Source organism: Chelonoidis abingdonii, chromosome 6 (assembly GCF_003597395.2).
Source record: "Chelonoidis abingdonii isolate Lonesome George chromosome 6, CheloAbing_2.0, whole genome shotgun sequence".
Taxonomy (NCBI): Eukaryota; Metazoa; Chordata; order Testudines; family Testudinidae; genus Chelonoidis; species Chelonoidis abingdonii.
In genome coordinates this window covers 29232951-29260933 of record NC_133774.1, presented here as the reverse complement: position 1 = coordinate 29260933, position 27983 = coordinate 29232951, and positions in this window count along the sequence as shown.

Below are 27983 nucleotides of genomic sequence, written 5' to 3'. Positions count from 1 at the left end.
CACTTTGTTTACTTCCCTCTCCAGGTTAAATTCCGGCGTGGAGATCTCCTGAACATCTCCCAACCATCTCCCCCAACTTCCTAGTTTAAAGCTCTCTTAATGAGGTCGGCGAGCCTCCATCCTAGAAGTCTATTTCCCTCCTTACTTAGATGAAGTCCATCCCGAGCGAACAGTCGTCTGTCCGTAAACGCTTCCCAATGACCGTACATCCCAAAGCCCTCCTTATAGCACCACTGCCTGAGCCATCTGTTAATCATCATAATCTTGTCGCTCCTTCGTCGCCCCGCTCTAGGAACCGGCAGAATCCCACTGAAGATCACCTGAGCCTCGATTTCCTTGAGCGTCTTCCCCAGTCTGACATAGTCCTCCTTGATACAGTCCAGCGAGTGACTAGCCGTATCATTCGTTCCCACATGAAGGACAATCAACGGATTCTTTCCCGCTCCCGCTAGGATCCTTTTCAGCCTCAGGTCCACATCCTGTACTTAGCCCCGGCAGACAGCACACCCTTCTGTTCTCCCGATCAGGTCTAGTTACAGGCCTGTCTATTCTTCTCAGTAAGGAGTCTCCAATCACGTAGACTTGCCTTTTCCTGGCGACAGTGTGATTCTCCGGTCTATCCCCCGCACCAGCTGGCCGCAAGTCCTCGATTCGTATTCGCCCTCGCAATCCTCCTAGGGCTCATACTTGTGTCGCCTCCATTGACTCCTCCCCTCCTTCTGCAGGACTAGCCGCTCGCCTCTTTTTCCTTGCCCTCTCTCCTTCAGCGAGCACCTGCTGTGCTCCATCTTCATTTTCCAACCAGCAAACTGTTCCTGAGTTCTATTTCTCCGTCGCTGGCCCGTCTTTTCCTCTGCCTGGTTCTCCTAGTCACATGCTTCCACCGTCCACTTTCCTCACCCAGCAGCTCCTCCTCAGAATTCTTTGGTCCTGCTTCCATCTGCTCGTCTGAGCTTATCCCCTGTGCCTCATCATGTCTGTGTTCCATCATCTGCTCAAACCCCTTCTAAACTCAGCAGAGTTTCCACCTGCATCTCCAGTCCTCTTATCTTTTCTTCCAGCAGCTCTATCAGGCGGCACTTCATGCAGACAAAACTCCTTTCAGGTGCCCCCTCCAGGACCATGTACATGCCACAGCTACCACATCCGGTCATCCTCAGTGTGTCTCTCACCTGCTGCCTCTGTCTCATCATGCCCTTCCAGCTCTGTGCCTGGCAGTCCAAGCCTCACACCGCACCACAGGCCACCAACAAGGCCTGGGCTGCTGGCAGACCCCTGCCCCTTCCCTCTTCTGGCTTGTTGGTTTCTCTGCTTTAGCATCCTCTGGAACCTCCCCCTGGTAACTCCCACTGAAACTCCCCTGTTAGCAGCTCTGTTTGCTGGCTCCTGTGCCTCTGCAGCTGTCTGTGCTGCTGCCTGAGTGCCTGGCTCCTTATATAGGACCCCTAATCAGGTAAGCCCCGCCCCCAACTCAGGGCTCAGCCTCGCTCCCAGCACACAGCCCCTAGCAGCCTGCACACACACTCACACACAAACTCCACAATACAATCCACAAACTACAAAAACCTGCTCCTCCTGTGCCGCTGCAGCTGTCTCCCTTTGCAGCCTCTCTAATCTCCCTGAGCATTTCACAATCACTGTCACCATCTGGGTAGTATAACTGGTAGTATATTTCTGTGCTAATTAGGGACCATCACAAACCTCCCCACCTCTCACTTCAAGTGCAAGGTGCACTTCTTTGACCTGCCTTCTCCAATATAAACATAGAAAAATATACTTTTAAAAAAACCTACCCAAACAAAATGCTCTACTGCATCTGCAATTTTTCCCCTGGGGAGAGCAGGACAGAAAGAAATAACCACACATGACCAATGTTTGTCACATCACTTAATGCATGGCTGGAAGGTGCTCAGATACAGCAGTGGTTTAAGAAACTAAAACTGTATAGAATCAAATACAGTTCTAAGGTCACTAAAGTCAACTGATTTAACCATAAGGCCAAACTTTTTCTTCCCACAGTCTCCTGCCTCATTTACTACTCACCTTCTGACTTCTACAACTTTGATTATGAGCCAAATCAGATGGGAGAAAATTCAGTCAAAAACTGTGAATGATAATTAGGAACCATTTAAGAACACTTACTAGATACTCAAAAAGCCACTGTCCCACAACTGAAGGAGGTGGCCATACTGGTTTCAATCTGGGCTAAAGGAAGAATGAAGGCAGCTCTAAAATATAACAAATGGAAGAAAGGGAATGTTGATAATAATGAATATAAATCATATTCATGCTTCTGCCTTTTCTACCTAGCAATGGACAAATACCATTTTCAGAATTCTTTTTGTTCTTAATATATTTTAAAAACTCCTCCTTTTTGTTCTTCTCTCGCTGGCCATAGGTTTCTCCTTGTGTCCCTTGGCTTCCCTTGTCAATTTTCTATTGAGGAATTGTAGAAAATTGACAAAGGAAACAAAGGGACACAAGGAGAAACCTATGGCCAGCGAGCGAAGAACAATTACGAGGAGTTTTTAAAATATATTAAAAACAAAAAGAATCCTGACAATGGTAGAAAAGGCAGAAGTGTTCAATAAATATTTTTGTTCTGTATTTGTGGAAGTAAATACATGATCTAGTTTCATCATATGGGGATAATACTCTTTCCATCACACTACTATCTCCTGGAGGATGTTAAACAGAGGCTACTAAAAAGCTACATTTTTAAAATCAGTAAGTACAGTTAGCTTTTATCCAAGAGTTTTAAAGGAGCTGACTGGGAAGCTCACTGGATCATTAATGCTGATTTTCAATAAGTCTAGGAGCACTGGGAAAATTCCAGAAGACTAAAAGAATGTGTTTAGGGTAAGCCAGATGACTCGTGTAATTATAAACCTGATAGATAGCCTAACAGCAGTCCTGGTCAAGATAATGCAGTAACTGATATGGGACTTAATTAACCAAGAATTAAAGGAAGATAACTAAAGATAACTAAGATAATTAAAGCAAATCAACATGGGTTTATGGAAAACAGATCCTGTCAAATTAACTTTTTTCGGAGGGGGGCTAAGATTACAAGTTTGGTTGATAAATGTAATAGCATTGATATAATACACTCAGATTTCTGTAAGGCTTTTGATTTGGTACGACACAACATTTTGATTAAAATACTAGAATACTATAAAACTAACAAGATGCATACTACATGGATTACTAGATAACTGAAAGGTCTCAAAAATGTAACTGTAAACAGGGAATCAAGTGGGTGCGTTTCCAGTGGGATCTCACAGGGATCAGTCCTTGGCCCTTAACATTTTTATCTATGACCTGGAAGAAAACTAAATCACTGAAAGTTTGCACATGATGCAGAAATTGGGGCAGTATAAAGAAGAGGACAGATCACTGATTCAGAGTGATCTGGATTGCTTAGTAAAGTGGGCACAAGCAAACAATATGCATTTTATTATGGCTAAATGCATACAACTGGGAACAGAGAATGTAGGCCATGCTTACAGGATGGGGGACCCTATCCTGGGAAGCAGTGACTGAAAGAGATTTCACTGTTGTGGTGAATAATTAGCTGAACATGAACTCCCACTGTGACGTTATGCCCAAAAAAGCTAAGGTCATCTTGGGAGAATCAAGGGAACCTCAACTAGCGGGTAGAGAGGCTATTTTACCCCTGTATTTGGTACTGATGGGACCTTTGCCAGAATACTATGTCCAGTTCTGCATATTACATTTCAAGAAGGATGCTGAAAAATTGGAGAGCGTTCAGAGGAGAGCTAAAAGAATGATTCAAGGATTAGAAAACAAATATAGTGATTGTCACAAGTACCTCAATCTATTTAGCTTAACAAAGTTAAGGGTAAGGGTTGATTTGATTACAGTTTATTAGAATCTACATGGGGAACAAATATTTGATAATGGGCTCTTCAATCTACTGGAGAACGGTATAACACAGTCCAATGGCTGGAATTTGAAGCTAGAGAAATTCAGACTAGAAATAAAGTGTCCATTTTTCACTGTGAGAGTAATTAACCAATGGAACAATTTACTGATGGTCAAGGTGGGCTCTCCATCACTGACGATTTTTAAATCAAGATTGGATGTTTTTCTAAAAGATACACTCTAGGAATTATTTTGGGGAAATTCTAGGGTCTCAAAGGTTAGATTAGATGATCACAATCGTTCCATCTGGCCTTGGAATCTACGCATCAGTAGGGTGAGAACCTAAGACCTTCAGCATTGCAGCACAGACCTGTGTCACTTGAGCTAAAGTACACCTCCATCAGCTGGTGCCAGAAGTATGTTAATCTCTGCTGATCAGACATTAATGGGGGATGTGTTACATGCTGAAATGTGAAACTAGGCCTCATGGTCTCCTGGCTGCCAGACAAGTGTGCCTTCCTACCCTGAACCACAGCTTATCGTCAGGAATAGGATTCATTGTGTCTGTGCTCCTAAAGTGCTGGAGCTCCTTTGAAAAAGTTAACATTGGCAATACCTCCTCTTTTGCTTTGACCTCATTCTGAAAAACAAAAAGTGGCACTATTTTCATTGGAACAGTTAAAAATATCCACTGTGAGACAGCAGTCTTGGAAAATGCCCTCCAAACAGTTAAAGCTTGGAACCAGGGAACGAGGCAACCTTAAACTAGGGTTTACTACCATTTTCCTCTAATATTAATTACCATTAATACTTTGCATTATATGGAGAGAGAGATATATACTATATTAAACCTGCAAATTTGATCTGATTCATACATATACTGGATAACTTCTCTTTTTCCCCTTGTCATGATCATGAAATAAGTGACTTTTGGATGGGAAATGATGGGGCACAAGTGAAACTTGACATTAAAAGGAGATAACATAGTAAATGTTTTTTCCCCACTCTGTTCACAATGGAAAGAATGAGAACTAGCAGGGAAAAATATATCATTGTCATGGCTCATTTCAAGGGCAGGAAAGCAGAAGTCCTAACTAAACAGAAATAAATCATTAGGACCAGTTGGAATTTCTCTCTAGTTTTATCTTTTGGGAAGACCAGAGAAGAAATTTATGAGTCAGTCGAAAGTGAAGAGTCCATAAATGCAGGCAGATTTAAAATGAGTAGATGCACCAATAAATTGAATTATGGAGCCATCATCTAAATAATATCGATAAACCAATAAAGGGACTAATCACAGGACTTTGATTGCTATAGAAATAGATGACCTGTAACTGCCTAGCTAATGTTGGCCCAACCCAAAACCCTGGTTCCTTAATGCCCAGCCTTGATGAAATTTGGGAAAGTTCAGATCTTGATCCACGTCCAAACTTCAGACCTCATCTCTTCTATATAGTTATAAATCAGCACATGCTCAGCTCCTCTGTACTTGCAATCATAAAAATCTCATCTCTCTGCCTCACCAAAAAAAGCCTATAAAAAGTAAAAAAAAAAAAAACCTGGCTAATGATTCTGTGTACAGCTGTGTGCTTGGTCTGACTTCATTGCAATGCAATCTTCAAAACTGATTGAGAGAGATAGGAAGGCTGAGTTTGAGGTTAGATCAAACCATTTCTGAATTTCTTCATCTCTTTCTGATTGCAGCTGTAAATCCCTTTATCTCCAAAACACACATCCTAAACCCACAGAACAAACTAAGTTGTGTGAAAGGAAGGATGGGATATGTATTTCCGGTTCGCTGACCAGATGCCAAGTAGGATAACTATATTTCCTCTGCAATTTCAAATAGAGACAGGTTTTTTCCTTCACCTCTTTCCCTAAGCTGATGAGTAACATGCACTGTTAAATATTGTCACTTCCCACTGCAGAGTTAATAGTACTTTATTGGCTGATGAAACAACAACGTAGCCCAACAGAGAGCAAGAGTCTTGTTGTCTGTTAGATGGTAAGGACTGAAGTCCAACCTGGGCTGAACCAGTGACCTAGGTGTGAATAATGTACACCTTCCTGGGCTAGCTAGCTCAGGCAATTTACCCACAGGGCAACAACTGGCAGTGTCACACCACTCTTTGGGCTCTGTAGTGGGGTGGTGTCATAAATAGATAGCTAAGGGTTAATGTTTCTTTCACCTGTAAAGGGTTAACAAAGAGAACCAAACATCTGACCAGAGGACCAATCAGGAAACCGGATTTTTCAAAGCTCAGGGGAGGGAATGTTTGGGTCTTTGTCTTTGTCTGGCTCTCAGCTATGAGAGGGATCTTTTTCTATCTGTAAGCTTGTAAATCTTCAGTTCAAAGTTGTAAGTACACAGGTAGAAAAACCAATAGGCCTGTTATTGTTGTGTTTTTGATTCACATATTGTGTAGTATTGCTGAATGTTTTAAAATTGTATCTCTTTTTGAATAAGGTGTTTAATTCATATTTTCTTTTTAAGGAATAGCCCTGTGTATTGTGTCCCACCTTATGGCAGAGATCATATTCCTTATGTCTTTTTCTTTTGCTTTACTTTATATAAAGTTCTTTAAGACTTGTTTGAGTTTTTTTTTTCCTCGTGGTAGGCTAAGGGATGAGGGGAGGGAAATTCTCTTTGTGTTAGATCTAACGGAAGGTAAACGTCTCGAGCCACACAGGAAATTGGTGAGTGAGGAAGCTAAGGGAAGAGAGGATAGAATCTTTTTTCTAGTTTCCATTGTAGTATTTGGGGTTTTTTCTCGTTTGTGGAATAGAGGAGACATTGGCTTCTTGGTATTGGTGATGGTAAAGGATTGGCAGTTCTAGGGGTAAGGGGTGCTCTCAGGTTTAGGCCCAGAGAGGGTCCGGGGGGGAGCACGAGAAGGGGGGAGGAAGTGGGTTATTTCACCCTTTGTGGTAAGCTCAGGGGTTTGCAGGTCTGGGGTTTCCCAGGGAAAGGGTTTGGGCAGACCAGGGGGAGCCAAAACCCTGGAATTTTTGGCTGGTGGCAGTGAGATCAAATCTGAGCTGGTAATTAAGCTTAGAGGGGTTCATGCAGGCACCCAGATTTCTGGACGCTAAGGTCCAGATTTGGGAATGCTTATGATAGGTGGTCACCCCGCTCTGGCCCTGAAGGAGTTAAAGCAGCCCTGGGGAGGGCTGTGGTGGGGAAAAGCTAGACTGATTGGGGGAAGCGGCCACAGCTGGGGCCATGCCCCAATCAGGCCACAATTGGCCCTCTCAGAGGGCTGAGGGCCAGAGGCTGAGGAGACACTTTCTCTAGCTCCTTAGAGAGAGAAGGACCTGGCTGCCTGGGAAGCTGACAAGGGTACCTAGGGTGGAGCAGTGCTGGGGAAGGGCAGAGGGAGTTGGAGAACTCCAGCCTAACAAAGTCCCATGCTGCAGGCCAAGCTAATGGCCCACAGTGGGTACTAGGGCTGAAGAGGGGCAGCCCAGAGATAAGCAAAGGCAGCTGGTCCTAACCCCCTTGCCGATGATGAGTGGTTTACAGACTGCAGTCTGCCCCAGTGAGCGGGGGCTAGATGATGACTGGCAGTAGCCACTGAGGCAAGGTGGGTTTAAAGGGTTGGGGGTCCCCCTGGGAGGGGAGACCCAGAGTGAGGCGGTACTGTGGTAGGCAAACCCCTGGTAGGGACATGGAGCCAGCGGCAGGTTAGACAGCAGCCTGCAGAGGGCGCTCCGGACTGGAAAGAGCTAATTCCCCAAGATGACCAGCAGGAGGCACCATGCCACAGCCTCCTTACAGGGATAGCAAACGTAAGTGATAAGTGGGTTCCACAGCATCTGGCATGACACATTGTCTACAGGAGATATGCTGAATCAGAACATCCCTCGTTTGCCGTGACCACATCCCCTTCCTTACCAGCATTGCCCACTTTGGACGCAATGCTGGCTCCTGAAGGCACCCCAGTTGAGGAGAGGAAGTAGCAGGATTTCACTAGTCCCTTCTTGGAGGACTTTACAACACTGGGCTCAGCGCTTGTCTACAGAGTTGCAGAAGTGGACATAGATCTCAGAAGGCATCAGTGCTGGAGATTACATTACTGTGGGTACAGAAAGACAGACCACAACTATAAGGATCATAACACAAAATGGATTAAACAGATGGACTGTCCTAAAACTTAACCGTGTCATCATTGAAACTAAGCCTGGTAAATTGAGCACTGCAGTAACTGACAAGCTGATTAGGCAAAGCATGTAAACAGGAGGAGTTTTCCAAAACATTTGTCCAATTGTTGTAAAATTTCAAAAAAAAAAAAAAATTTGAATCGGCTCTACATTTAAACAACAAAGGATGTGTGTTGAACTTCCAGTGACAAGTTTAAAGGATCCTGTAATCAGATATCTATTGGAGTTCCATACACATATGTAAGTACTGTTAATGTAATGGATAATGAATCAAGACCCCTCCTGTAAATTTCAGTCCAGAGAAGGTGACAAATTTGGTTTCCTGAAGAAAAAAAAAGTTACTGGCAAGTGTTCCCCAAGCAAGAGAAATTTCACCATTATACCCTGTAACAATGGAGGTAATTTAAAAAAAAAAACACAAAAGCTACACACACACCCAACCAAGTATCCACAAATTTAATACCATAGTAATATGTGTGTCATGGGGAACTATTTTTTTAGATCAAAATGACAAAACGATGTTAATGGTAGAGCCTGATTAGGCATTAGGCAATTACCGATGACCTCCAATTGGGAAAAAAAAAAAAAGATGGCATATCGGTCTTCTGCCACAGTTGCAAGTATGAGTGGCTTTATGGTGAAGTAGGGAAGTGCGATTACTGCATACTACCTACCTACTCCAAAAACTTCAACACAGGGAAAGTTGCCTATGTACGTTCTCTATTAATCACTGAAAACCCAGCAAGTCACCCTTAAACCAACATTCACATCCACAGCAACTTAGACTGATATGCCACAGCACCCAAACAAACATTCTCATACCCAATACACACAAATTCCTCTGCTCCACAGCTAAATCCTGGGATTGTTTCAATTGGAGTGCAGGAAAGGGGAGGTTGGTTCAGGTACAGGAATGGGCAGTGGAACTCCCCACTGCCTCCCTGACCCCAGCTGCCAGCTACACATAGCCCTGCTGCCTAGAGAAGCTCCCAAAGCCCAGCTCATCTCTCAGTGTTTATGTGCTCCCTTCACTCTACCCTACCCATTCTTCCCCACCCCCCCATCATTTGTACAAAACCCCCATCTTTATAACTTTTTATTTATATTGCGCTAGTGCCCAGGAGGCCTCAATCTGATCAGGGCCCCACTGTGATATGCTCTGAATAAACAGACAGATATAAATTCTATGAAAGGGGATTGTAACATAATTTAATTCAAGACACAAGTGGGTGTAACAAACAAGGAGTGGGAAGTAATAGCAACATGTATTCTGTACGCAGTTCATTATGGTTATGATGAATTGTAGGCACTATGAATAGACCTGAGAAGAAAAGAGGACTTTGGGCTATATTAACATGGCAAAGTGCTCTATGCAAGTCTCGGAAAGATAAATTAGGACTTGATCTGCCTCCCATTCACAGCAATGGAGAAACTTGAATGATGGAGGATCAAATCCCTAGTGCATTTCTCAATGTTTCAGTTTCCAAGAGAGATTACAGGGTAGGCTCATGGAGTATTTATACGTGATCTAAGATTCACTTCTTTTTCCAGATGGAACCAAAAACTAGTATTTAGCTCAGCCGTTGGTATAAACCACAAAGTGATGTGTACGCTATTGGTGAAGAAACTTTCATTACATTACTTTTTAAAATAAATGTTATCATGAAAACAACCACATTTGTGAAGTTTGAATTGCAAAAGCAATGAGAGATTGTTTGAAATGAGGAAAAAGTGTAAATAAATAAATAGATAGCCTCAAATCAATCCCACAGTTTTGTTAAAAAGAAAAATTCCTTCAGGGCTTAAATTTCTCATGTTTAATCTTAGCACAAAGGTTTGTGATGGGGTTGTTTCCATTTTGTATTTTTACACCGTTAAGAATAATCAAGTGATCTGGGTTTGAATCATGTGAGGATAAAAACTTATATTTTAAAATAGAAAATGTTTCCATTTTTTAAATGCATGAGTAACTTAAATGTCTTGATTTTAAAATAAACTTGCCCTGGACTTTAGTTCCTGGTAAGGTAAGAGAAAGTATTTGAAATTGAAAGAAACTTAAAGATGTCTGAAAGCATAACTTTTTTTTATTACGCCAACTTTGACTAATTGCAATAGCAGATCAAATATTTTCATGCGTCTCCTAATGCTCTTAGAACAGGTGTATACATACAACCATTCTCACATTTTTTACTGAGCTTTACTGGAGTTGTGGACTAATTCAAAGCATGATCCTGCAATTGGAACCATCTTATGCACACATAGTCTCATTGACTTCCAGGAGGTGCCATATGTTTGCAAGGGTCTCACCAAGCAGATCCAGCAACAGGATCACAGTTGATTCAAGGACATAGGAGAATTACTGAACTTCTTTTAATTCTAAAAGCACAAGACCTTTCCACTTTGCGTACTCTCAGAAGAAAGTTATTCAGCATCACCAAATATATTATGCATGAGAGTCCATATGAAATACAATGCTATTACTGACAACAGGAGTGAATAAAACAGACTGGATTTAACACTTTTACTTTCTGCAAGTGAAATGAGTTGTAGTTGCCTTGTTTATTTGTAAGAGCTTTTCTATCCTCCAGAAAGAAACATACTATGACTCCAGTCTGCTAGGATTTACACATGTTCTTAACTTTATACAAAGAGTGTAGTTCCATTGACTTCAAGGCATCTACTCATAAGGTAAGATCCTGACTCCTTTGAAGTCAATGACAAAACAAGCACATCTTTGCAAGATTAAGGCATATATAATTACTGCTAACTGGCTGATTATGCCCAACACCACCCTCACTATGCAGAATACAAACCAAAATGTGGATAAAAATGAGTGAATTTATGAATTCAAACAAAATTATAGCACAGAACATGATTGCCAAGTATCTACAATGACAATGGCACCATCTAGTGGAATCACAAGAGCTATACAATTTGAGTACCAACTGAAATTATTAAAGGAATCTACAGGACACCTGGAAAAAGAAAATAGAAAAAGCTGTATCCCTTCCTCTTTATCTACTGAGTCTGTGGTTTTGGAGTTTTTTTGCTCTTTGCTGAATAAAGGAGGATACACAACAAAAAGTAGTATGTTTCAGAGTCTGTCTTCCAGTTCTACTATGCAGACACCTGCACAGCAAAACAAAAACAGAAAAAAGCAAGATCACACTTACCCAAGAATTCCCCAAAAGGGGATGATCACTCAATCTTTCAATACACAGTGTTGATCTTGCAAAAAGTTTCCTAAACTTCACTTTTGGTATGCAAAATATTCAGAGACTCCCAAGATAACTAGACAGATTAAAAATGAAGTTTCAATATTACCTGTGATAATCACAGATGCCAGAAATCACTGTGCAAAACATGCAACTGATAGCATTTGTGATGGTATAAAAAAGATTTGAGGACGTCTTCTGTAAGTGCCATGATAACGCGAGAGAGAGGGAAAAGGAAATAAAAATCAGGTTTGTTAAAACTTATGGCTGTGCTGAAAACATTCTATGGTTGATCAATAAGGGCATGCAGCATATGAATCAGGCTTGACTCCATTTTAGTTTTGCAGTTTGCCTTTAAGCAAGGCTTGGGAAGAGGAAACTCCCATTATTGAAACACTCTCTTCCTGGCCCCTACAATAAGCATGAAAACCCTCTTTAACTTCCATCTATTTATCCATTTGTTTTACTACATTCGACTCCACCACCTCAACTGCAAACATGTTCCAGTTATATATATATATATATATATATATATATATATATATAAACGTGCATGTCCCTGGAAAGATGGAGGAGAGAGAGAGAATTATTTTGCTGGATTAACACCATCTTTCCAGGGAGATGCATTTTAATCATTTAGGCAAGGAGTGGCCTTTGAAGAACTAGCTTGATAGTTCTTATTTGGGATTTAAAGGATTGCTATAAATATTATGTCTGGATAGGGTAGAAGCAAATGAGACTGAAAACACAGATTTCTGCTGGCAGGTGACTGGGATTCTCTCTCTCTCTTGTCTGGCCAGCAGATTTTTCTTTTGCTCAGGCATGAACTGGGTTAATCCTGAAAAATTCAACTTTTACTATGAAAGAAAAAGTGCCCTGAGAAAAGAAGAATGTTTAATTGGCTCTGACCCTTTAAAATTATTTGATTATATAAGGAGAAAAGTAAATATTGTAGAGAGATCTGTTATACGGTCCAGAGAAGAAGGTGAAATATACATTTTGATAGTTAAAATGTACCTTTTGTTACAAGTATAAAGCATATTTTGTATAAAGCATAATCAGTGACAGCCTGAACACTGTAACATACTCTCCTGACACTTACACATCCTCTTTGATATAACAGAGATATGCTGAATCTGGGACTTTCTACTTTGGAAGTTTAGTGAACCTTGACCTTAGACTTGTGGTGTTCTCAGAAATGTAGCTTAGCAATCAGAAGGCCATTTTTGTTTATAAGTAGGTTAATTTGTGGACATGTTCTTTAAAAGTTTGCACTATAAGATATTGATACCTGGTTAGTTTTATCACATGTAAATTATCTGACTGGTTTGGCTTGGTTTTAATAAAAATAGTAGAGAATTGAATAGCTAAATAGATGTCTCCCATTGGGCAGCCTGGTGGTAGTATGAGAATCTAGATGCAGGTGTGAGCTAAAGCCCAATATTGTTTGTTTATTATTTGTACTATAAAGGTGCCTAGAGGCCTAGCCAAAAATCAGAGCCCTATCGTGCTAAATGGCTGCCTGTGTTCTGAACAGTTTGTAATTTAATAGGCAAGACAGAAAAAAGGTAGGGGAAAGTAAGCATAATCCTCAAGGGAAACTAAGGCACAGGGATTATGCCCACTGAAGGTCTGTGGCAGAGCTGGGAATTAAATCCAGATTTCCTAGTCCCACTCCAGTACCTTAAACATGAGGAGACAAGGGGGATTTTTTGGTTGGTATTTTTCTCCCCATTTTTTACATCATTTCTAGTTTTGATTCAGTCCCATCTGTTGATTAATGTGCATAGGCTGATATTGAAAGCAAATAACTCAGGGGGAGTCATTTGTATGAAAAATTATTGCACATGAGATGAACAAATCTGTAAAACAAAAAAATAAGGCAAGATGTTACTCCCCCGCCACAGACACCTACCCTATTTTTAAAGCATTCAACATTAAGCTGTGAGGTTCTAAGATGTTCTAGAAACTTCTTTATCTTGGAAAATCTGTGCATTTCTAGGTAGGACTATTTTTTTTAGGTTCTTCTACTGCCCTCATCCCCTATGGTATGAGAATACCTTCTAGTCATGCATTAAGTAATGTATCCAGTTTTGATGTGGAAAAACTGGAAATAATCCAGCAGAGGGCAACAAAAATGATTAGGGGGCTGAAGCACATGATTTATGAGGATAGTCTGAGGGAACTGGGATTATCTAGTCTGTGGAAGAGAAGAATGAGGGGAGATTTGATAGCTGCTTTCAATTACCTGAAAGGGAGGTTCCAAAGAGGATGGATCTAGACTGTTCTTAGTGGTAGTGGATGACAGAACAAGGAGTAATGGTCTCAAGTTGCAGTGGGGGAGGTTTAGGTTGGATTTTAAGAAACACTATTTCACTAGGAGGGTGGTAAAGCGCTGGAATGGGTTACCTAGGGAGGTGGTAGACTCTCTTACCTTAGAAGTTTTTAAGGCCCAGCTTGACAAAGCCCTGGCTGAGATGATTTAGGTGGCATTGGTGCTGCTTTGAGCAGGGGGTTGGACTAAATGACCTCCTGAGGTCCCTTCCAATCCTGAGATTCTATCATTCTATGGCTAATGTCTGTTTGTGGTTTGTTTTCTCTCTAAACCTCTCCCCTATGAGGAGAATTGTGTGTGCTTTGTTTTGGTTGCAGTTTTTAAATATCTATGCTGCTGTAAGTTTGTTAGAAGGCAGGACAAAGAAGTGTGGTTTGCACTTAGAGCAGAAGGCGGTAAAGTTTAGTTCCTGGGTAGTACTAAAAAAGTGCATCAGATAAGCTGTTGTGACTATTTCTAGCCAGGACTAGGCCCAGATCATTAGAGATTCGGTTCTTGTAAAATTTCCACTTAGTTTTATAGACTCAAGAGGGTCAGGTAGTTCATACAAGCAGCCAAACTGAACCCTTAATAACCTGAGTCTTTCCTATCACTATATAAACAATGGGCCACCATCTACTCTCAGCTGTCTTCTATCTAAGCATTGATAAAAGTCTGTTGACTTTTACATATAAGCATTTACTTTGCCCGTAGCATGCACCTCTACTACATAAGAAATGAGGTTGTGTGGGTATGGATGAGCAGAATCTATCAAAATCTGGCCCTGGCATTTGCCAGCGGTGATAATGTTTGAATTTCTGGAGTATGACTGGCTGGAATTCGTTTCTTGTTTAACTAGTTAACTTACAGCCACCAAATGCTGCCGCTAATTGTCAATTAGCTTTGTATGCAATGTATAAAAGGTTACTACTTTACAGTACCAAATGAAACCCCTAGGTGGTGCCTTTGGATAACCGTGATTCAGATTGCAGTTTAAAAACAACATGATGCTATAATTTATCTGCTCTTTTTATAACAAATAAAATATACTTACTGTAATTCTACTTCATTCTGTGTTGTTTGCTTAAAAATAGGTCATATAAAACATGGAGTTATTGAAAGTGGTGTACCCGAAAGTACAGAAAACCATTTATAATTCCAGAACAACAGAAATCTACAATGTTTCTTAAAGATTTGCACTGATACTTTAAAAACATTGAGAAGTCCTTCTGGTACCTTAGAGATTAACAAACTTATGTGAGCATAAGCTTTTGTGGGTTATAACCCACTTCAGCTGATGCATGGAGTGGAAAATACAGCAAGCAGGTATAAATATAAGCACATGCAAAGACGGGAGTTGCAACACACACCAAGTGGGAGGTGTGGTGTTGCTCCCCATCATGTTTTATAGAAATATGTTTGAGTGTAAATATGACATAACTGGAATAGGTTTTACGCTAGATATGCCATGCAACATATCTTTGCAAAGGTTATGATCCACTGAATATTTTCCTCCTATTTATATGCATGTATCATTTTTGTATCTGAAGTTATGAGTGTTAGCTTTATGCCTGTATTTAAAGTGTTTGCTGTAGGAAGCACATAAGGCAGATTTGGTCAACATAGTGTGAAGGGGTTATTCAAGTAATTGGGACCACTTAACTAGCAATGACTTTGGGAGATATTTGAGCTTTCCTGGGAATGTTCAAACTAACATGTAAACAATGGCATTGGCCTACAAAAAACTGAATCACTCATAAACATGTGACTTGTCCAGGTGGCTACAAATGCCATCTTGTTGCTGTGATTTTGCACAGGGGAACACAGTGGTTTCCACCTTCAAGAGAAAGAAGGTAAGAGATCCTGGAAACCCCTCCATTTTGTCTTCAGCTGGTCTCAAAAAAAGATAGCCTCTCCACCCCAAAGAGATGCCTGAAAGAAACTGGAACTAAGGACAGTAACTACAGGGGTGTGAGTGATTGCTTGACCCAGACTAGGAAGGGGTCTAGTCTATGAAAGAAGCTTATTGGAACATCTGAGGGTGAGATTTACCTGCATTTAGTTTCCTGCTGTATTAGGCTTAGACTTGTGTGCTTTTGTTCAGTAATTTACTTTGTTCTGTCTGTTATTACTTGGAAGCACTTAAATCCTACTTTTTATACTTAATAAAAATCATGTTTTGGTTACTAATTGACCCAGAGTTAGTAATTAATTCTCAGGGGAGCAAACAGCTGTGCATTTTTCTCTATCAGTGTTAGAGATCAAAAAAATTGAGTTTACTCTGTAAAAGATTTATACTGATATATGCAACACGAAGGTTATCATGGACAGAGTAGCCTCCTTGATGACTGTCAGGCTGGCTGTGGTTCATGAAGTTAAAGTGGTTTGAAGAGATGTAGAATATAAGTAGGAAATTCTGAAATCTGCGAAGAAGAGCTGTATGTGCATGATAATGAGGAATATATAACTACAGCAAGCCGAATACACTAATGAAACAAGAACCCAAAACTAAGTAGGGGGAACCAGACCATCTCTTCCTGCTTAAACAGTAACTTCTAACATAACAAACATGCATATGGCTAGGCTTGATCCTGCATCCAGATCTGCTAGAATGGAGCCCTTGCGCTGTGGAGTTCAAAGACTCTCCTCTAGCAGATCCTCATGTAAGAGTAGGTCCCTAAGCTTCAGTTCTGCCACTGGCTCTACGCTGGTTAATGTCTGTGTAGGATGGAAGCCTTACTGAAGGCAACAGGGCTCCATGTGGACGCAGAGATTGCCCTCCCTGGCTGGATTAGCAGAAGAGGGGCCCTGACTAGTAACTGTAAATAGTATATACCATGGTTTTCATACATAACCGTATAATGCACTATACAGGCACCAAATAGTTACCTGTGCCTAAAGTGTACAGTTTAATCCAAAACAAAAATTTCCATTACAAAACAGTAAACATATAAATATAAGAATAAGCAATTCACAGTGAGAGGTATTTTATATATATTTACTGATGTTATCAAATACATTTAATAACTGATGTATGGTAGAAAAGTTAAGTGATTGGTTACATCTAAACACCACAATAGTGTATATTGTTCAAAGCATAAATGAACTTGCTGACTGTTTTGGCACCGAAGTGATGGGACAAAGTTCAGCTAAATCAACAAAAGAAACTCAATCTTTTCTTAATCCTTTAAAGTCATAGCTGTTCCTTTCTGAAGTTGAAGGCTGTTGTAAATGTTGACCATATAAAGGATTTCTTCTATAGGTCAGAAATGCAGGCTCAGAAATAAGGGCTCTCAGTAGGTCTCTGGAGATGCTCAACACCTTCCAAGATCAGATCCTTTGTCCTCATATCTTTCCAGTGTCAAAAATCCACCAATTAAGTTCACTAAAACCCATTTGGACTTTGTATTTTAGTTGTCAGATAAAGAAGAGATTCTTGGATTGCAGTCTGAAGGAGACAACCACCACCAGAAGAATGAGAGACTGATCCTGCAACCTTCATTTTGTATCTTAAGTTGCACACCCAAAGACGGAGACAACCAGAATCAAAGGCCATGTCTGAAAGTTTGAGATTAAGGTTAGCCCAAAGTCATACAGATGATCTGACAGAGCCAGGAAGAGAACTCAGGTTCTCACTGCCAGTCCAATGCTATACCCCAAATATTAGATACAGATGTACACTGTCCATTGCCCCCTTCAGATTCTGCAGAAACAGAAATGTTATGATTTATTTGGGCTAGATGCTGTAGCCCTTATAGTGAACACTTCTTGAATAAACTCATTGGGCCCAAATCTGATACTTATTCAAACTGAGTACCAACTTACTCTGAGAAGTGCTGTTAATTTCAGTAAGGATATTCATAGAGAAAAATACCATTCAATAAGAGTTAAGGTATTGGAATCTGACCTTTGATTTTCAAACATATCGAGATCTCATTTTTTATAAAAAACTGAGAGCAAGAACAAATTGAGCTCTTTCAATAATATATACATGGAGAAAGTACATAGCTCAATTAAATCCACTGGAGTGTATAGAGTTTCAGCTTATTGCCTAGTTTAATTCTGATCAAATATAACTACTATTCAACTAAATTAAAGGGTAAATCCAAATTCAAGTTTTTTTCTTAGGAATTATTTGCTCAGACTGTAATAAAGAGGCCTTGTTAAAGAATGTTAGGGACACATGCAATGGTTATATCTAAGTAGCAGGGAAAATACTAACTTGGAAAACAAACACATTACTTTAAAAGTGATATTGCAGGTGCACAGAGGAAAAGGAGAGAGAGGTGAGTCAAAACAACCAGCTCAGTACAAACTGAAGGCTAAACTTTACTGCTACTCCAAAACAGAATGACGATGAGGACTCTGACTGTCATAAGGTATAATTCCCAAATCTGAACCTTAGCATCCAAAATTTGAGTACCTGCATGAACTCCTCTAAGCTTAATTACCAGCTTAGATCTGATAGCACTGACACCACCCAAAAATATAGTGTTTTGGGACACTCTGATCTCCCCAACCTTACCTGGGGACCCCAAGAACCCAACCCGTTGGGTTCTTAAAACAAGGAGAAATAAACCATTCCCCCTTCTTTCCCCCTCCCAGACTTTCCCTCCCTGGGCTATCCTGAGAGATACTGAACCAACTTCTTTAAATCACAATACAGAGAAGCATGTCCCTTCCCTTCCACAAAGATGCAAACAGATTAAAGGAAAACAGAGAGAGATTCTCTCTCTCCCCCCTCCTGTTTCCCCCCCACCAGTCCTGGTGAGTTATCCCAATCCCCTGGGATAAAACAAGGGAAACAAGAAAAAAAAAATCAATCAGGTTCTCTAAAAAGAAATCTTTTATTAAAAGAAAGGAAAAGTAAAGAATTCTCTGTAACTTCAAGATGAAATATACAAATCAAAATATTCCCAGCAACTACACATATAAAAGTTAACCAGCCAGATCCACAATTGCAAATAGAGTAAAACAACCAACAATACTAAAATCGCCTGTTCCTACTTACTATTTGAACAGAAACTTAGAGAGCCTGTAGTAATGTCTGGTCTCTTTCAGACCCTAGAGAGCACAAAGCAAAGACCCCAAACTGCAAACAAAGGCTTCCCTCCCTTGAGATTTGAAAGAATCTTGTTTCCTGATTGGTCCTCTGGTCAGGTGTTGTTTGTTAATCCTTTCCAGGTGAAAGAGACATTAACCTTTAGCTATCTGTTTATGACACTGACAATGTTCCCCTCAGTTTCCTACAAATTCTTCCAAGAGAAATGTTTTGTCCCTCATGAAAGGAAATAGAAAGCCATAGGAGTCTAGCCCCCAAATCCTGAGATCCTTTGGGATACTCTGGAAGTGTAAGGCCATCCACTCTGAGGTCCTGATCCTCAACAATAGCTCTCACTGTGGATCTGCTCTGACTTCCTGGGTGTGCAGTCCACTAGAGCTATGGTTTCCACCCTAAGAGAGTTCCTGTCTGTGGGGCTCCACTTTGAGAAGCCTCCACAGGAAATTTAATCCTTTCCTTTGTATGCACCATAGAGAATGATGCATACATCTCTAGCCTTGCTCCTGCTCCTTTCCATTGGTGGAAAGCTCTCTGCAAGGCACAGAGGCTGGACAGACACATGGGTCCCTACCCCCTTTCATGCATGCAGCCTGGGATCCATGCATGGAAGGATCTTTCTGCCTGCAGACTAAAGAGGGTTCATATTTTCAGCATAAGATAGGGGTATTTTCTACCCACACAACTGAATAATCTTTAAGGTTCATAACTTTCGTAAGTGTGCTAGAACTGATTCTGCATTCCTATTGAAGGTGGTGCTGTTAATACATAGATCATATCAAAGATTGCAATGCATCTGAACATTCATGATGTTTCAAATCATCCCCTACATGAAGAAAATCTGCATAATGGACACAAAGTCAGTGACAGCTTTCACTGAATTGTTCCACCTGGTGGAAAATGGATTCCCTTAGCCCTAGAATTGGCAAGGTGTTCAGCCATCCTATCCCAATGATTCCCCCTATCCACTGAAGCTCTGTGTTTTTACATCCACCCCCTATGGCAACACATTTCTGCTCCAGTCACATTCCTAGAGCCTCCACCACTGGTGTTAGCAGATACATGTAGGAGTGCAGCAACTGCAGATCCTGGTATCCTCTGCTCAAGGAGGGGACAACACAATGCTTCTGTAGGGCTTAGTTATTCTGTGGGGGCAGAAATCAAGTTTAAGGCATTGCTAGAGACTTGCACTAAAACAGAGATAATGTACAGGGACTGATGAACCAATGATCTGTCAGGTTTCTGGGAGCTTCAGCAATCAATATCCTTTTCCAGCTCTCCATGAAGAATCCAGCTCATTCCCTGCTCTGATGTGCTCAAACATTTGAGCTGTTAACTGTGTGCCTGATTCAGAGTGAACTTTGAAAGTGTTAAATATGTGGTCAGAAAGACTCGAGCATAGCTCACCAGGTTGGCTAAGAGCTGCCTACATTTTAGTTGCTTTTTTCTGAAAGCCAGATAGGAAAAGAATATTGTTAAGCTCCAACTCAGTCTGGCAGCTCCCAAGCACATGTGTCCTGGTTACTGTAATAATATTTTGCTTTTTCATGAGCACACTTAACATATACCATCCATAATTTGAAACACTGAATCCTAATTTAGTACCTGATCTTACCAGGAGAGAAGCTGCAGTTCCTCATTCCAGATGAATACTATAATAAAGAAGGCAAGTTGTAACTTCACTGAGGATAAGGACAAAGGATCTGTTCCTATGTTTTTCCCAGTTCCCAAAGAGTGTCCTGTAACCTTTTGTCTGCTACAGACATCAGTAGATTAATGTACAAAGGGAAAGTTCTACTCTATTACTTGAATGTAAACCTGGAAAACCTACATTTATTCTAGTGTCATTACCCCAGGTTTACACTGATATAAGCAAGAGCAACATGTAGCCTGAAATACACCCTTTGTAGCCCCGTTGAATTCAAGACATGGCAGGATTCGACCCAGGGAGGTACAATTTTGGGCTTTTTCTCCTTTACTTAAAGTGAGCAAGTACCAGAGAGTGAACAATGCTATTTTTCATGGTAGGGCACATAGTACTACAAGTTTTTTCTTAGTGACCAAATCTTTAGTCTTCAGAGAAATTGCTGTGATCAGATTCCTGAAGAGGGACTGCCTGCATACTGTTTGTGACCACCACTGTTCCATGACTCATGTGAACAGTGTAAAATAAACAAGTTGCACTAAGAATATACCTGGACTCTGCACCATTGATTTCTCCTCCAACAGGAAGTAGACCTGCAAAGCCTGACATTCCCTCTTACTCATTTGAGGGACAATTTCATATTACTGTAGCACTGTGATGGGGAGACTCTCCTCTCATGAGCACTTCCTGACAACTGGGTGTGAACTCACACACACTCACTCATTCACCCTCCCTCCTGTGGGCTGTTGCCATCATCAGGCAGGTCTTCAGTGGCTCAGCTCTCTGGCGGGGTTTCGCAGTCTAAACACATGAAGGAACCCCTTCCAGGGGGAAAGATCCAACAGGGCCTGTGCCCTTGTTATCATCTTTAGCTCTGTCTCTAGGCTCAGCCCTCACCCCCTTCTGGGCTAGCTTTAAGTCAGTGTCTGCCCTGTAGAGCAGGGCTTCCTGGGCTTTCCCCCAGAGACTCTAAATCCTACCCTTCACTTGGGCCTCTAAATAAGCCTTATCCCCTTTTCAGGGCTTATGCCACCCTGCCAATGGGATGACCCAGGCCTGCCCACTATTATGAGTGCCAATCCAGGGACCCTATAAATAGCAGCAACATGCTGCTTCCTGTAGTAGTTGCTGATACTATTCCCTAGGCCAGTTTCCACATAGCTCCTTCCTCTTCAGTGTTACCTGAGGGTTCTCTGTCTGTTCCCTGCTTGAACAGGGTCTCTTCCAGGCATCTTTACCTGTGGAGTTTGGTAGCCTTTCAGTCCTTCTTCCCACTTCTGGTCCCAGCCAGCAACTGATGTGCTCAGCCGCCACAGCTCCTTTTATCTGAGCCTGCTGTGCTCCAATTGGCTGCTTCCCTGCAGCCTTTCTAGGTAGGCCTGGAGGACCCACCTTCATTGCTCCTTTTCCTGGGGCAGGGTGTGGTAAGATTGTGAGGCCTCCAGCAGGGAGCCTAAAAGGGCCTGGTGCACCCTATCACAAGCACCTAGAGTTCTCAGCTAAGACTGGGGCTCCATTACACTAGGTGCTGTACAGATGCATAGTGAATCCCAGATTTAAGTAGTGTATGGTGTAAAAATAAATATTAATTTATGAAAGGAAATTTGAGACCATTGGCCTTTTACTAAAACCTAGCAGCATGAGTCACTGCAATGTTAAATAGGGTGCATCCAGTGATTTTAAATAAGATAGAACAGCAATGGGGATGACATTCTACATTAAACCAGGTAAGGGTACCTTTAGGGTTACTGACAGTTCAGGGGGACTGGACCTGGAATGTTTATGGATCAATGTACTAAGTGATAAATCACAAGAAGGTGTACTGCTGGGGATCTGCTATAGACTCCCAAATGAGACAAGGGAACAGGGTTAGCAAGCTGCTCATCTCTAGGTATAGAAAGAAAAACCTGCATTAACAGGGGGTTTCACTTTGGGATACACTTGCTGGAGGTTCCATATTGTTACTAGATCATCATCTTTGGAGTTCTAAAAATTATAGGTAACTTTCTAAAACAAGAAGTGTTGTAATAGTTTTATATTAGACCTCTACTGGAAAAGTGGATTGATCACTGAGTTACAAGTTGATGGTTGCCTAAATGTAAGATTACAATATAATCTCCTTTCCTATGTACAAACAAAATATAGTTCTTGCTAGTAATATTATATTATATTATACACACACAGCACTTTATAAAGGGCCTATGTGCAAACTATTATAAGGATAATTGGGAGGAAGTATTTAAACAAAAATGTGAATAATTGGAAATTGTTTAAGAATGGTTAAACACAATTCCACAGTTACAGAAGGCAGCTTTGGTTAAAAGTCATCTTGATTAGGAAGGCTGTATCAACACACTCAGAAATATGGGGAAGCTGATAGCAATGAGTACAAACTGGTAGGAAATAAAGACATATAATAAGGAAAGTTAAAAGGTATTAATAAAATTTTTTATGACCAGTTGAATTAAGAACAATAAGGAGGAATTCTGTAAACACATCAAGAATATATGAAATACTAGAAATGGTATAGGTCTCATACTAGATAAGGATGGCAAAATTATCAAGTATAATATTTGACAGCTAAGATGCAGAAAAAGCAGAAGTATTCAATAAATATTTCTGTATTGTACTTGGAAGGAAGCAGGATATTGCATTCATATCTTACAGTGAAAATGAAATTGGTTCTGTTCCATCAGTAATGAGGGAGGATCTGAAACAGCAACTATTAAAGTTAAACATTTTGAAACTTGCATCCAAGAGTATTATAAAAATAGACTTAGGAGCTCTTTGAATCATTAAGGTTGATTTTTAACAAATCTTGGCACACTCGGAATGTTTCAGAGAGCTGGAGAAAAGCTAACGTTGTGCCAATATTTAAATAGGGTAAATGGGATGATGTAGGAAAATAGGCCAGTTAGCCTGAGAGATTTCAGGTGCAAATCACGGAAAGGCAGATATGGGATGCAGTTAGTAATTAAGAGTAATTGGCATAGCTAATACTATAATAGCCAACCAACATGGTTTTATGGAATATAAATCTTGGCAAACAACCTAGTGACTGATTTCTTTTTATGAGATGATAAATTTGACTGAAAAAAATCTGGCATTTGAGATGATCTCACATGGCATTCTGATTTTTAAAAAGTAGCACTATACAAAAATCAAGGCAGCTCATATTAAGTGTATTAAAAACTGGTTAACTCAGATTGCAAAAATTAATTGTAACTGGGGAATAGTCATCCAGCGGCGGTGTTTCTACAGGGGTCCAGCAGGAACTGTTCTTGGCCCAATACTACTCAATATCTTTAGCAATGAGCTGGAAGAAAATACAAGTCAGTTTCATCTGCAGATTTTATCAGTAAATCTTGGAATAGTTAAACTTGGACACATGGGCATGGGTCAGTTATACAGATAGAATTGGATCACATGGAAGCGTGGGCAGTCACGTTAACAGAACCAAATGCAAGGTCATACATGTAAGAACAAAGAATGCAGGGCACACTTAACCTGGGGACTGTACCCTGGAATATAGTGACACTGAAAAAGGGTATAATAGTTGTCCAACTGAATGTGAGCTCCCAGCAAAATGTGGTAACTAAGCAGACAAACAATCTTCATATGTTTAAGTTTTACCTCTGTATACAACATTAGTGAGACAGGTATCAGAGGGGTAGCCGTGTTAGTCTGGATCTGTAAAAGCAGCAAAGAATCCTGTGGCACCTTATAGACTAACAGACATTTTGGAGCATGAGCTTTCGTGGGTGAAGCATCCGACGAAGTGGGTTAGTCTATAAGGTGCCACAGGATTCTTTGCTGCTTTATTAGTGAGACAATTACTGGCATACTGTGTTCAGCTCTGGTTTCAACTCTTCAAAAGGGAAATTGAGAAATCAGAAAGTGTTCAGAAAAGACTAGAAGAAAAATTCAAGGTCTGGAAAACAAACCTTGTAGTAAGAGATTAATGAAGCTCAATCTATTTAGTTATCCATGAGAAGATTAAGAGTAAGTCTGGTCCAAAAAACTTCCATCAAAATGTTTTTCACTTTGGCCAGGGACTCATGTGGGAGACTGTGGTGCATCATGGGTGTAGTCTAAGTAGGGACTATATATTTAATGGGAACTCAAGGCACCTGAACTACAACTCCTGTGAGGAACCACAGCAGCATTTCCAAAGCAAAAAGTTTGTTTTGGAATTTCCACTGAAAAAATCCAAAGCTTCTGTGAAAGAAAACATTTATTTTTTTTACCAGCTCTAGTTAAGAGGTAACGTGATCACAATCTAGAAATACCTGGGGCAGGGGAGAGGGGAGGGAAAGAGATTTCTGATAGCAGATGGATCTTTGCAGAAAAAGGCATAATGAAATCCAAAAATAAAGGGATTTCTCCCTTTTGTGGCCTAGTTTTAAAAATGACAGCAAGTATCACCAACTTCACTTTGTGGACTGCTCAAGGAGAAATTGCAGAAATGTTAGTGCAACTGTTGCCCTACTTATACCCATGCACACCCATAGAATTTGTTTTTACTATAGATTTTGCATACATACCCTTGAAAATCTCTTTAAAGAGAACTTAGAGGACTTGGAAAGTCAAACATAGCCTAAGAGGTGCAATAAAGAGGGTGACTATGCTCTATGAATTATTTCAGGAATGTCCTATAAACCCTGCATTATACAGGAGGACAGATTAGATGATCACAGTGATCCTTTCTGGTCTTGGAGTCTAGGAATCCCTCTGTATAGGCAGCTACTTCCTGTGCACCTCCCCCAGGTCTGCCCCTTATCCTGCCACCCAGCGTGTAGTTCCTCTTCTGTGTTCTCCAGCATGCACCTTTCCTCAGCCACCTGAAAACAGAATATTCTAAACTGCCTGACAGCCAATCCATTGCTCTAATTTCTAGGCAGAGTCACTGTTTCTATCACCTCTCCAATGCTGTCCTGCCCACTCCTTCTTTTAGGAATCTTTCCCATTCTTGGTTACCGGGAGAAAAATTCAGAAGTGAAGGATTTAAAATGACATATTCATAATATGCGAGCAGGTACTCATGTAGCAATCCTTTCTGCAGGGACTAAAGGTGTGGTAGGTGCTTTTCACACCTCCAAGACAGACTAAAATAGAACTTTGTTTTCTTCCAGGCCTTTGCTACTCAAGATCCACAACAATTTAGCTCATTTATACGATTAAGCCCACATAGGGCAAATGCACCTCACAATAAGCAAATGTAACATAATTAGTGTTAAATAGGCCAAGTTGCTGTATATAAAAAGTTATCCAGTATGTTAATCAAAGGATTTGAAGGGTTATTGAAGTTAAGTCATTGATACCAGTCCACCAAAGTTTAAACAAAAAAATAATGTTGGGTTTGTACTCTGGTGAGCTGCCTTACCAGGCAGGATGAATTCAGGTCACACCCAAGCCCCTCTTGGGTCTTTCGCAGAAGGCATAATTCACTAATTCCAGCACAAAACAAAGCTATGCCCCAGAGCAAAACAGGCTTCAGGGGCCTTTCTTCTGTACTCCCCCGAGCCAATCCCTTTTTCATAAAACTCTGCTGAATCATTGTCAAGATCTCAGTGGCACACAGACAAAATGCAAAACAGAAGAGGTGTTGTAGAGCTAAAGTCTGCTCTTGGTATACAGATATAAATCCACAGTTACACTGATTTACATCCAGGGTAACAGAGAAGAATTTGGTTCAATGCATTCAAGCACCAATAGTAAGTATTTTATTAAGAACAGATACTACGGGGAAAAAAAAATAGTCTTGGCAGCAGTAGCACCATCTGCTAGCAGCTTTGGAAAATGTATTAAATTGAGATGAAGGGGGTCTTACAGCTAACAAGAGTTGGAGAAGAATCTCAGTGTACCACAGACTTTGTATGGGACCTTAAGTAAGTCACTTAGACACACATCCTCAAAAGGTATTTAGGTGTTTCTCTGAACCTAAAATACAGGTAAGACTTCCTTGCCTCCAGGGGGTGCTGTGAGGCCTTGTACATTAGTACAGCCAACAGAAATTCTTGGGTAGCAGGCGCAGAAGAAATTCAGGGCAGGAGAATGAAATCAGGTATAATGCTAACTGAGACATAACATAAAACTTATTACAGTAGTCACGGTTCAGGGCAACTACACCTCTATCCCCCATCCATGGTCCAGCAAGGGCACCCACCTTCAGGTTTCTGGCTTCCCAGCCGTCATCTCTCTTGGGTGGGAAGACACATCTCTCTCCCTCCTGATGGAGCTATTTCCAGGCTGCACATTTCCCTGTTTACACTGTGAATTCCCTAGTAAGATAGCCTGGCTAGACAAGCCTGTTTTATCTTCTCCTCAGAGACTACAAACGGTGTAACTGCCGAGTTAAGATACCACACAACTCTTTCTACACAGGCACATTTACTCTTAAGGAAAGAGCATTACAGAGAAAAAACATACTAAGAACAAGGGAAAAAAATCTGCATGCAATGCTAATAACCTTACCAGCAATCACCCCTTCCTCTCCCTTCTCCATAAGGGCTGTGCATGGTGGCCATCCTTCCAACCCTTCCCTAAGGACTGGTGGGCCCCGCCTTGGACAGATCGTCCTGTCCACTTGCTGCTCTATAGCCAAAATGCTTCTGAAATAAATGTAGTCAAACTTTACTAATTCTGGGTCACTGAGAACAAAAATGATGCTTAAAATTGTTGATTGGCTCTAGTCTAGCTGTTGAGCTCCAGATTACAGCAGTGGAATCTCCTGGCAGGTGAATGTTAGGGTTCCATGTTCCGTGACCGTCAAAAGGAATCTTGTCCATTCTTCTTCATGGAAAGGTGATCTTGTAGCCTGCAACAACATGATGGTGTTTGGCAGCCTCAACATCGCTCACGATCCAGATGTGAGTGGAGTACGTGTTCATTGGATTTATCGAAGACGAGTCTTAAAGCTGTTTTGCTGCATAATGGCAAGTTTTTGCCTCAATTCGTTTGTCATGCAGTCCAATATGAAGGAATAACCTATGACAACATGAAACAACTTTGAGGTGCATAAACTATGACCAACATCAGTGGCAGCTTTGTGGCGATTTGAAGGTTGTTGGCTCTCTTTGCTTGGTCCGGGCAGACTGGATACACAAAAGTACTTGCTTGTTTTCTTCTGCGAATGGGATAGTCGTACAAGAGAATTCCCACTACATCAAGAAAGATTGGCCACTTCCGACAGTCATTGGAGCCTGGGAGGAAAAGTGTTCAGCATCCACCACTTGTTGAATCAAGGAAGATTTTGTTACCACTACCTTACACGTCAAGCTGGGTCTGATAAAGAAACTTTATCAAGGCCATTGACAAAACATCAAGCAGCTTTCAAGTACCTCCGTGGAAAATGTTCCAAGGTTAAGTGAAGCTAAGATAAAGGAAGGTGTCTTTGTTGGTCCTCAGATTCGTGAACTTCTTCGAGATGATGCATTTTGACCATGCACATGGCGTGGCAAAGGAAAAGACGGCATGGAAAGCCTCCATTAGTGGCAATAAATTTTCTCAGAAACAACAAGGCAGACAATACAGGTTGTTGGTGGAAAACCTCCTCAAAGGCATACAAAAGCCTTGGTTGCAACATGTCACTAAGGATACATTTTTTGCACTCTCATCTAGATTTTTTTCCACCAAACGTGGAGGCAGTGAGCGACGACAGCGGCGAGCGATTTCCACGCAGGACAGTTTGCAGACAATGGAGAA